We start from the raw sequence: 12,640 nt of genomic DNA, 5'->3' as shown, positions 1-12,640 counted from the left end.
AAAAAAATTCAAACATTCATTTTTTAGGTGGTTGAAGTCCAGCAATCACCTTTAGCATTTTTTAAGATTGTATGATGGTCTTAAAAAAAAAACCAATCGTGTACTATTTTTTTTTCCTCCAAAAAGGTTTTCAAAATACTATAACAACATAAACTCAATTCAATTGAAAACTTTTTTTTTGGGGGGGGAGGGGGGAGTGGATTTCTTTTGAAGCTTTCATTTTTGTATGCCAATATTATGCACAATAGATTGTCACCATTACTCACGTAGTATTTTACGATGAATCGCTCAAAGTAAACCCTTGTTTAAACAAAATACTTTTTTTTTGTTGAAATTTTTATTCTCAAACCATAATATTTGATTCTCTATATGAAACTAGCTTTAGTTTAGGTAGTATTAATTCATAAAATTATTTTCCTAATTTTTTAACTAACCTTTGTTTCATTTGTATTAAATAAATTTATTTAATTGATATTTAAATATGAAGCCTCGCTTAAAATTATCGCTTATCCTCCCACAAATTAGGGGGAATGGGCAGACTAACAACATAAATGCCAAGTATATAGTAAGTTAGGCAGAGTTGTGAAGAATTAAGAAAAATAGCATCTCGAGTTTTAGAAACTCGAGATCCATTTTAAAACTCGAGTCTTAAAGACTCGCCTCGCAAGTGTTGTTGGACTGAAAATGCCACATGGATCTCGAGTTTTTGAAAATCGAGTTCCATGCAAAAAAAAATTTATTTTGATCACCCCTATAGTGGCGTTTTCGAGTCCTATGGTGACGTTTTAAAGCCCTATAGCGGCGTTTTTCTGCAAAAAATTTTTATAAGTGTTCAATACCAGGTTCAGGGAGCCCTATAGTGGCGTTTTTAAGCCCTATAGTGACATTTTTAAGCCCTATAGCGGCGTTTTCCTGCAAAATTTTTTTATAATTCCATTTTTAAGCCCTATAGTGACGTTTTTAAGCTCTATAGCGGCGTTTATGGAACTCGAGTCTTTAAAACTCGATTTCCACGTGGATTTTTTTCCACATCACACTTATCCGCTTACAAATCGAGACTTAAAAACTCGATTTTTATCTTGGAACTCGAGTTTTAGACACTCGAGATGCTAGTTTTCTACTTTCTTTTGAAACGTGACACTTAACTAAATTTTTTAATATTTGTTGTTATTTAGAAAAAAAATTCCACAAATTAATAAGCCTCACCCTCTGGCCATTGAGTGTTATGATCACTAATTTATGTTATGTATTTGAACTTCCCTCTTTCATTATAAGCCAATTTTTAACAATTGCTCAAGTTGTATAATGTCGCAAACTCCAAACGAAACGGAGGATGACGGACAGTTTGATTTTATTTTATTTTTCAAAATTTTGATTTAATTACATATTTAAATTTTAATCTTGAATACTTGTTCATGTTTCAAAATGGTTGTATAATGTCCCATCTCTCAAATGTTTTGTTTTAGTGCTTATGGTTTTAAGTTTATGTCAAGAAGGTACTAACATTCAACAATTATTTTTCTGTAAGTATAAAAGGAATAAACAAAGCATGTTAATGACCAATCTCTTATTTCCTTTGTTGCTATCATTTTTTTTTTTAGGACTTTTGAGGAACAATCTTATTAGGTTATAGATTGACCCCAGTTAATTAATCAAATTACCCAAGTTAATTAATTAATCAAATTACATGCAAATTAGATTAAGGCACAATCAAATCAACAAACTATACAGTGTAGCTGAAAATAAATTTGACATGGTGATTTGATCACAATGGGGAAAACCCTCGTAGGCAAAAACCCACCAAGTGATTTTAGGTTACCACTCCCGAAGAATCCACTAATCAAGAAAAAGCAATTACAAGTACAAGGAATCTCAATGTATTCATCTGCCCCCCCAAGAAAATTTCCTAGCTTCGCCACTGCCAAAAATATCCCCTTCTTTTATTTTCTGAACTTAGTGGTACAATAGGTGGAGGCTGGGGTTTCAATATAAATGTCTTAGGAAACTTTAGGTTTTTTGTGTCTACCACCTTATTTAAATAGGAGCTTAATTGACATTTAAATTGGCTCTCCTATTAGGTTATACAAAGTCACAAATAAATAGCCATTTAAAATAAAATGTTGTTAACTATATCAGAAATTACGTATCTAGAGAGGTCGAGAGGTGTCGAGCTATGTATTAAGGTTCATAAAATCTTGATAGATTGATAGGTATCGATGTCTGTAGTTTCAACTTTTCTCGAACAATCTTGTTTCTTCAATAATATCACTTGTTGACTACTTGTTATACTTATTAAACACACTAGAAACTAATACTCTATTACATTTAAAGTGTGTTTTATTTCAGGATATATCAATTACATAAAAAGATGAACCTTACACCCACCATAGGGACAATCCCATGGATTGTTATCCCAGAGTTATTCCTAATCAAGCCAAGCAGCATTAAGTGTAGAATTGCAGTTGTCTCTAACTACACTGCAAATTTGTTGGTGACCCTCACATTCTCACGATTGAAGAAAATTGGACTTAAGCCTTGTTCTCCATTTTTTTTTTCTATTTTAAAGTTTTTTTCTCCTTCTTCTTTTTATTTTTATATTTTTTTGTTATAGATTTTCATATTAATACAATAATACACTACGGTTACAAATATTTTTAACATTTTGCTTAATAATGTAGGTTGCTTTGAGATCATTGGTTTACGAGAAACAGCAGAGACTGAGAGTCATGATGATAATGCATGAGCTTGCCAATGTACTTTATTTGATGATTTCCTACATTTAATTTCTTGTCATATCTTCAATCTACATGTTTATTTTTGTAGTATTTGGTGCATTCATTTGTAAGAATGCAAGCCAATTAAGTTGTTTCTTTTTTCCTCTTTGTTTCCCTTTAATTTTTATTACTATGTTGCTAAAATATAGTATATTTCCATTGTAAGGTTAACATTCTTTGTAAAATGACTTCAACAATCAATTTGTGTTTTATTTCATGAGTCCAAATATGGTAAGAATGAGGTCTAAAACTCATGTTTTATACTACCCAATAACAAATTGTCACGTCAACTTTTTTACTTAAAACTCAATATATCCTACCACACATAATAACATTTCAATAAACTCACAGTTAAATTGGATTTTAAAATGGGTATTAGAATTAATTGACTAGGATTATATCTATTCTTTAAAATGTAATATGATGATGTGGCATGTTAGGATTGGATAAGTAAAACTTGAGTTTTTCACCACATCCTTATTGAATTTAATCTCTTATTTCATATATATATATATATATATAAACTTACCAACTTTCCCTTGGCATTCTAGGAGCTGGATTTTTTTTCAAGTACCAACACATAGCAGTGTTGTGCCAAGCAAATCAAAGAATAGTAAAGAAATTTTGTCATATATATGCCGCATAGCTGCTACAAAATTTACCTCCAACCAATTCATCTCTTACTCAATTTAATTTAAAACTTCATTTTGATATAAAATTTGGTCATAAATTCAAATTAAACAATTGATACCTACTCACCATACAATGCCATTATGGAGATCATGGTTGCAATCAATGAAGGTTGTCCTTTCTCACCAGCCATCTTGCGGTCAAGCGTTGTGGTACATATAGTTATATTTTAAATTTTATTGTTGTATTTATATCCAAAGATAAATATATGTTTGAGTTCAAATTAATTTTTCTCAACTTTGCTTTTTATAACTTTTTTTTCTTTCATATGAGAAGGGGTAGAGTTTAAGGATCAAAATTTAGTATGAAAATACTATTTACCTTAAACAAAATTATTATCTTATTTATATTTATGTTATTGTTATTTTATTTAAATGTTATCTTCAGAAAAAATAATTTTAACTTCAATATACTTATAATACTTTGAGTTTTTTTTTTTTTGGGGGGGGTGTGGGGAAGCATGCCAATATTATGCACAATAGATTGTCAACATTACTCATCTAGTTTTTTTCTTCTTCTTAATATCAAAATCAAAATATTTTACGATGAATTGCTCAAAGTAAACCTTTGTTTAAACAAAATACTTTTTTTTGTTAAAATTTTTATTCTTAAACCATAATATTTGATTCTCTATATGAAACTAGCTTTAGTTTAGGTAGTATTAATTCATAAAAGTATTTTTCTAATTTTTTAACTAACCTTTGTTTCATTTGTATCAAATAAATTTATTTAATTGATATTTAAATATGAAGCCTCGCTTAAAAGTATCGCTTATCCTCCCACAAATTAATAAGTCTCACCCTCTGGCCATTGAGTATTATGATCACTAATTTATGTTATGTATTTGAACTTCCCTCTTTCATTATAAGCCAATTTTTAACAGTTGCTCAAGTTGTATAATGTCGCAAACTCCAAACGAAACGGAGGATGACGGACAGTTTGATTTTATTTTATTTTTCAAAATTTTGATTTAATTACATATTTAAATTTTAATCTTGAATACTTGTTCATGTTTCAAAATGGTTGTATAATGTCCCATCTCTCAAATGTTTTGTTTTAGTGCTTATGGTTTTAAGTTTATGTCAAGAAGGTACTAACATTCAACAATTATTTTTCTGTATGTATAAAAGGAATAAACAAAGCATGTTAATGGCCAATCTCTTATTTCCTTTGTTGCTATCATTTTTTTTTTTAGGATTTTTGAGGAACAATCTTATTAGGTTATAGATTGACCCTAGTTAATTAATCAAATTACCAAAGTTAATTAATTAATCAAATTACATGCAAATTAGATTAAGGCACAATCAAATCAACAAACTATACAATGTAGCTGAAAATAAATTTGATATGGTAATTTGATCACAATGGGGAAAACACTCGTAGGCAAAAACCCACCAAGTGATTTTAGGTTACTACTCTCAAAGAATCCACTAATCAAGAAAAAGCAATTACAAGTACAAGGAATCTCAATGTATTCATCGGCCCCCCCAAGAAAATTTCCTGACTCTGCCACTGCCAAAAATATCCCCTTCTTTTATTTTCTGAACTCAATGGTACAATAGGTGGAGGCTAGGGTTTCAATATAAATGTCTTAGGAAACCTTAGGTTTTTTGTGTCTACCACCTTATTTAAATAGGAGCTTAATTGACATTTAAATTGGCTCTCCTATTAGGTTATACAAAGTCACAAATAAAGAGCCATTTAAAATAAAATGTTGTTAACTATATCAGAAATTACGTATCTAGATAGGTCGAGAGGTGTTGAGCTATGTATTAAGGTTCATTAAATCTTGATAGATTGATAGGTATCGATGTCTGTAGTTTCAACTTTTCTCGAACAATCTTGTGTCTTCAATAATATCACTTGTTGACTACTTGTTATACTTATTAAACACACTAGAAACTAATACTCTATTACATTTAAAGTGTGTTTTATTTCAGGATATATCAATTACATAAAAAGATGACCCTTACACCCACCATAGGGACAATCCCATGGATTGTTATCCCAGAGTTATTCCTAATCAAGCCAAGCAGCATTAAGTGTAGAATTGCAGTTGTCTCTTACTACACTGCAAATTTGTTGGTGACCCTCATATTCTCACGATTGAAGAAAATTGGGCTTAAGCCTTGTTCTCCATTTTTTTTTTTTCTATTTTAAAGTTTTTTTCTCCTTCTTTTTATTTTTATATTTTTTTTGTTATAGATTTTCATATTAATACACTACGGTTACAACTATTTTTAACATTTTGCTTAATAAAGTAGGTTGCTTTGAGATCATTGGTTTACGAGAAACTGCAGAGACTGAGAATCATGATGATAATGCATGAGCTTGCCAATGTACTTTATTTGATGATTTCCTACATTTAATTTCTTGTCATATCTTCAATCTACATGTTTATTTTTGTAATATTTGGTGCATTCATTTGTAAGAATGCAAGCCAATTAAGTTGTTTCTTTTTTCCCCTTTGTTTCCCTTTAATTTTTATTACTATGTTGCTAAAATATAGTTTATATCCATTGCAAGGTTAACACTCTTTGTAAAATGACTTCGACAATCAATTTGTGTTTTATTTCATGAGTCCAAATATGGTAAGAATGAGGTGTAAAACTCATATTTTATACTATCCAATAACAAATTATCATGTCAGCTTTTTACTTAAAACCCAATATATCTTACCATACATAATAACATCTCAATAAACTCACAGTTAAATTGGATTTTAAAATAGGTATTAGAATTAATTGTCTGGGATTATATCTATTCTTTAAAATGTAATATGATGATGTGGCATGTTGGGATTAGATGAGTAAAACTTAAGTTTTTCATCACATCCTTATTGAATTTAATCTCTTATTTCATATATATAAACTTACCAACTTTCCCTTGGCATTCTAGGAGCTGGATTTTTTTTCAAGTACCAACACATAGCAGTGTTGTGCCAAGCAAATCAAAAAACGGTAAAGAAATTTTGTCATATATATGCCGCATAGCTGCTGCAAAAGTTGCCTCCAACCAATTCATCTCTTACTCAATTTAATTTAAAACTTCATTTTGATATAAAATTTGTTCATAAATTCAAATTAAACAATTGATACCTACTCACCATACAATGCCATTATGGAGATCATGGTTGCAATCAATGAAGGTTGTCCTTTCTCACGAACCATCTTGCGGTCAAGTGTTGTGGACCTTGTGGTACATATAGTTATATTTTAAATTTTATTGTTGTATTTATATCCAAAGAAAAATATATGTTTAAGTTCAAATTAATTTTTCTCAACTTTGCTTTTTATAACTTTTTTTTCTTTCATATGAGAAGGGGTAGAGTTTAAGAATCAAAATTTAGTATGAAATACTATTTACGTTAAACAAGATTATTATCTTATTTATATTTATGTTATTGTTATTTTATTTTATTTAAATGTTATCTTCAGAAAAAATAATTTTAACTTCAATATACTCAAAATCCTTTGAGTTTTTTTTTTTTTTTTTTAAATGATATATGGAAAGAACACTAGTTATAATATAATGTAGGGAAAGATTAATTTAGCCAATTACGTTTAATACTAGAGCTACAATTATAAAACAAAAATGAAATTAATTAGATTCAATCATGACATTCCTGAATTATAACAATCTAATAGAAATTTAAGAGATTTTTAGTAATTATTTAATTTAAAAAATATTGGGGGAATTTGTCCAATTGTTTTATAGCGAGACAAAAGATTGCTTGGAACTAGAAAATTCTTAAACTTAAGCATCTCTTACATATATTCAATATATTTGACTTTTAAAAGGCCTACCTAACTCAAATATTGATAGAATTGTTTTTTGTAGTCTCTTATTTATATTTGAAAAAAAAAAAAGAAAAAAAAACAAGAACAACATATGTTTTTGAGTATAGGATTAGACTGCATCTATTTTTACTAAAAAAAAAATTTAATTCATAATTTATGAACACAAACAACCAAGTCACTAGAGCCAAATGGCGACACCAACTTTATTTCTATTATAGAGGATAAACTATAAGTTAGGGAGGAAATACAATATTTTAATGGCAAACATTTGTTTCATGGTTTTCTACATCATCATGGTTGCCTTAAGAATACTTTGGATATGGTAATTCACTAAACTCTATTTTAATATTCAAACCATACTAATTCATGATTTATATTATTACAAGTTAAGTGGAAGAACTAGTTTCATATCCCCTGCATTGCCAACTATACTACGAAACTCAACTATCATTTTCACTTATAAGGTGTGTGTTTAGCATTATACGTGTGCATTATTCAATTATTCGCGTATACTAGCATACATTAATAAATTATTATTAATAAATAAATGTGTTCCCAAATAAATTATTATTATGAAATAAATGTCTTCCCATAACAAAAAATGTTTAATCTCAAAATTTTTATTATTTTGTTCTATACTTAGTTACTCAAATTGATACTTTATAATTAATTAATAATGTTAATAAATTTTTTATAAAAAAGGATAATAAAATTGAATTAAAATGTCGATCCATTCCGTTGTAGTGCTTATAGTTATGTTTTTCATCTTATTGTTATATTTGTGTTTAGATATATGTTTAAACTTATAACCAACTCTAAATTTATTTTTTCTTAACTCTACTATTTATGATCTTTTATCCATCATATGAGAAAGAAGGAAGTTTAAGAATCACACGTCTAGGTATCGAGGTTCATTAACTCTCAATTGATGACAGGTATCAAGAAGGTACTTGCAGTTTTAGCTTTTCTTAAGTAGTTTCTTGGGCAATTTTGTTTTTTCAATAATACCACTTGTTATTCAAACTCAAGGTCTTCTTGAACACACTTAGAAACAAACACTCAATTGCATATAAAGAGCATTTTGTCTATAGGATATGCCAATCACATAAAATATGACCGTTACAAATCTTAACTTAAAATTAATCAATAGTAAACGACATGGATGTACCTTTTAGCACAAACTTTAGGATAAAATTTTGCTCCAAACATGATAATGATGCATTGTACATGATAATGACACATATTATCTTCTTATTGGGACTTGAAATCAATAGCTTTAAACGTGTTTTCGGTCATTTTCTAGGTTTCTTGGTTATTTCGGTCATTTTTAGGTTTATGAGATATTTTGGTTATTTTTTAGGTTCTAGGGGTTTTTTGATCATTTTTAGGTTTCAGAGGTATTTTATTCATTTTTTTAGGTTCTATGGGCATTTTGATCAATTTTTAGGTTTCAGGGTCATTTCTATCATTTTCTAGGTTTAAGGGTAATTTGGAACTTTTGAGGGGGTATTTCGGTATTTTTTTTTTTAGGTTTCGGGGGTATTTTAGTTATTTTTAAGTTTTAGGGTACTTCAGTCATTTTCTAGATTCCAAAGGTATTTCGGTAGTAGAATGGTTGTGATCGACATTGAAGGTGTCAATAACTAGTGGCAGATCAGTGGTGGTGCTGGGATGGGTGGGATTTTTAAATTTATTTTAAGTAAGTGAAATAAGAAAAATGCATAAAATAAGAGTTTAATTAAATAAATGTAAATATGACATAATGATTTGTGGTATATAAAGTGGTATAGAGAAAGTGGGACATAAGATTTTAATTCGTATATATATATATATATATTGTGATTTGGTAGAAAAATTAAAAGGCACATTAATTCATATGAGAAAGAAGGAAGTTTAAGAATCACACGTCTAGGTATCGAGGTTCATTAACTCTCAATTGATGACAGGTATCAAGAAGGTACTTGCAGTTTTAGCTTTTCTTAAGTAGTTTCTTGGGCAATTTTATTTTTTCAATAATACCACTTGTTATTCAAACTCAAGGTCTTCTTGAACACACTTAGAAACAAACACTCAATTGCATATAAAGAGCATTTTGTCTATAGGATACGCCAATCACATAAAATATGACCGTTACAAATCTTAACTTAAAATTAAACAATAGTAAACGACATGGATGTACCTTTTAGCACAAACTTTAGGATAAAATTTTGCTCCAAACATGATAATGATGCATTGTACATGATAATGACACATATTATCTTCTTACTGGGACTTGAAATCAACAGCTTTAAACGTGTTTTCAGTCATTTTCTAGGTTTCTTGGTTATTTCGGTCATTTTTAGGTTTAGGAGATATTTTGGTTATTTTTTAGGTTCTAGGGGTTTTTTGATCATTTTTAGGTTTCAGAGGTATTTTATTCATTTTTTTAGGTTCTATGGGCATTTTGATCAATTTTTAGGTTTCAGGGCCATTTCTATCATTTTCTAGGTTTAAGGGTAATTTGGAACTTCTAAGGGGGTATTTCGGTATTTTTTTTTTTAGGTTTCAGGGGTATTTTAGTCATTTTTAAGTTTTAGGGTACTTCAGTCATTTTCTAGATTCCAAAGGTATTTTGGATGTAGAATGGTTGTGACCGGCATTGAAGGTGTCAGTAACTGGTGCCAACAGAGATCAATGGTGGTGCTGGGATGGGTGGGATTTTTAAATTTATTTTAGGTAAGTGAAATAAGAAAAATTCATAAAATAAGAGTTTAATTAAATAAATGTATATATGACATGTAATGATTTGTGGTATATAAAGTGGTATAAAGAAAGTGGGACATAAGATTTTAATTCGTATATATATATATATATTGTGATTTGGTAGAAAAATTAAAAGGCAAATTAATGTGCAATTGATGTATATGAATTGAATACAATTAGTTAGCCATGGAATACTACTTCATATCATCTCCAATGACGGAGCCAAGAATTTGTATTTTGGGAGGGGAGGGAGGGTGGGGGGGCAAACATAAAATAAGATTAAAATTTTTTCCTAACCATACTATATGTATATATCTATATATGTACAATAGTTGAATGAGATGATTAAAGATTGCTAAAAAACTTATAAGAAAAAAAAATTGTCAAGAGTTTTGTAACTTGCATCTCATGGTGTTTCTAACAGATACATCTATAAGTTAAAATCTTCCATTTTTTGTTATAATTATCCAATTTGTCAAAAAATAACAAACAATTATTGAATAAGTACAAAACCATAAAATAATAACCATTACCTATTCACCCCAAAAAAAAAAAAAAGCACTCACTTACACATATATTTGTTTATTATATTTATATATTATTAATTTAGTAACAAATGACAAGCTGTAGAAAAGTCATACATGATAGTATTGAGACTTTAAAAAGTATTACACTATTGCAAATAATGCTTTTGCTTTTGAAGACAAACCATACATGTATAGGACATGGGCCAAATTGTAATCTTAAATTTGTCAAAAAATTCTTCTCTAGACTTCAAATCTTTAAGTTTAAACGTCTGGCATAATAGCTAGGATTTGAGACCGTGGGACAAAGTACTAAAGAAGATACAAATAAAAAATAAAACAACAAACCAGATCAAGAAATCACACAAATAGAGAGAGAGAAGTAAGAGAAGGGAGAGAATCGGAAAAAGAAAAGAGTCAAAGAGGTACCTGTAGTAGTGGGTGACGCTGGGTTTTACCTATCTAGAACCTGTTCAGATGCAGATCTGCTAGAGGTGTTCGACCATGTGGCTAGTGATTTTTCTAGAATGAAGAAGTGATCTTCCTGCCGTCAAATTCAAAAGTGCAAAGCTTAAAGGTTATTCAATGAAAATAGAGCAAAAATTAGAATCTTATTTTTTATTTTTTAAGTAGGTATAATATTTTCACAACAAAACTCAGTGATAAATTATTATTGATTCTCATTTTGATCTATTATTAACATTATTTTTTTTACCAACTTGATATTTAGGTTTTGTTGTGGAATTGTTATAAAAATATAAATGATTAGGGATAATTATCATGTTAATATATAGTAATTAATTTGTGTACTATCAGAAAAACAGAACACAAAAGGCCTTGTGATGGATCAAGACAAAGTCCCTCACGTTGTTTTCTTGCCCCTCCCACTCTCAGGCCACGTTAAACCCATGCTCACCTTAGCCGAGCTTCTCTGCGATGCCAGCTTTCTAATAACCTTTGTTAACTCTGATTACAACCATGATCGTCTTGAGCGTGTCATGGACATCCCGGCCTTCTATAATCGTAGTCCGGGATTTCGATTTGTGACCATCTCTGATGGTCTTCCACTTGATCATGTACACATATATTTGTTTATTATATTTATATATTATTAATTTAGTAACAAATGACAAGCTGTAGAAAAGTCATACATGAAAGTATTGAGACTTTAAAAAGTATTACACTATTGCAAATAATGCTTTTGCTTTTGAAGACAAACCATACATGTATAGGACATGGGCCAAATTGTAATCTTAAATTTGTCAAAAAATTCTTCTCTAGACTTCAAATCTTTAAGTTTAAACGTCTGGCATAATAGCTAGCTAGGATTTGAGACCGTGGGACAAAGTACTAAAGAAGATACAAATAAAAAATAAAACAACAAACCAGATCAAGAAATCACACAAATAGAGAGAGAGAGAAGTAAGAGAAGGGAGAGAATCGGAAAAAGAAAAGAGTCAAAGAGGTACCTGTAGTAGTGGGTGACGCTGGGTTTTACCTATCTAGAATCTGTTCAGATGCAGATCTGCTAGAGGTGTTCGACTATGTGGCTAGTGATTTTTCTAGAATGAAGAAGAGATCTTCCTGCCGTCAAATTCAAAAGCGCAAAGCTTAAAGGTTATTCAATGAAAATAGAGCAAAAATTAGAATCTTATTTTTTATTTTTTAAGTAGGTATAATATTTTCACAACAACACTCTGTGATAAATTATTATTAATTCTCATTTTGATCTATTATTAACATTATTTTTTTTACCAACTTGATATTTAGGTTTTGTTGTGAAATTGTTATAAAAATATAAATTATTAGGGATAATTATCATATTAATATATACTAATCAATTTGTGTACTTCTATCAGAAAAACAGAACACAAAAGGCCTTGTGATGGATCAAGACAAAGTCCCTCACGTTGTTTTCTTGCCCCTCCCACTTTCAGGCAACGTTAAACCCATGCTCGCCTTAGCCGAGCTTCTCTGCGATGCCAGCTTTCTAATAACCTTTGTTAACTCTGATTACAACCATGATCGTCTTGAGCGTGTCATGGACATCCCGGCCTTCTATAATCGTAGTCCGGGATTTCGATTTGTGTCCATCTCTGATGGTCTTCCA

The sequence above is a fragment of the Quercus suber genome, unplaced genomic scaffold (genome assembly GCF_002906115.3).
Source record: "Quercus suber isolate HL8 unplaced genomic scaffold, Cork oak 2.0 scaffold_152, whole genome shotgun sequence".
Taxonomy (NCBI): Eukaryota; Viridiplantae; Streptophyta; class Magnoliopsida; order Fagales; family Fagaceae; genus Quercus; species Quercus suber.
This window is presented reverse-complemented; position numbering follows the sequence as displayed.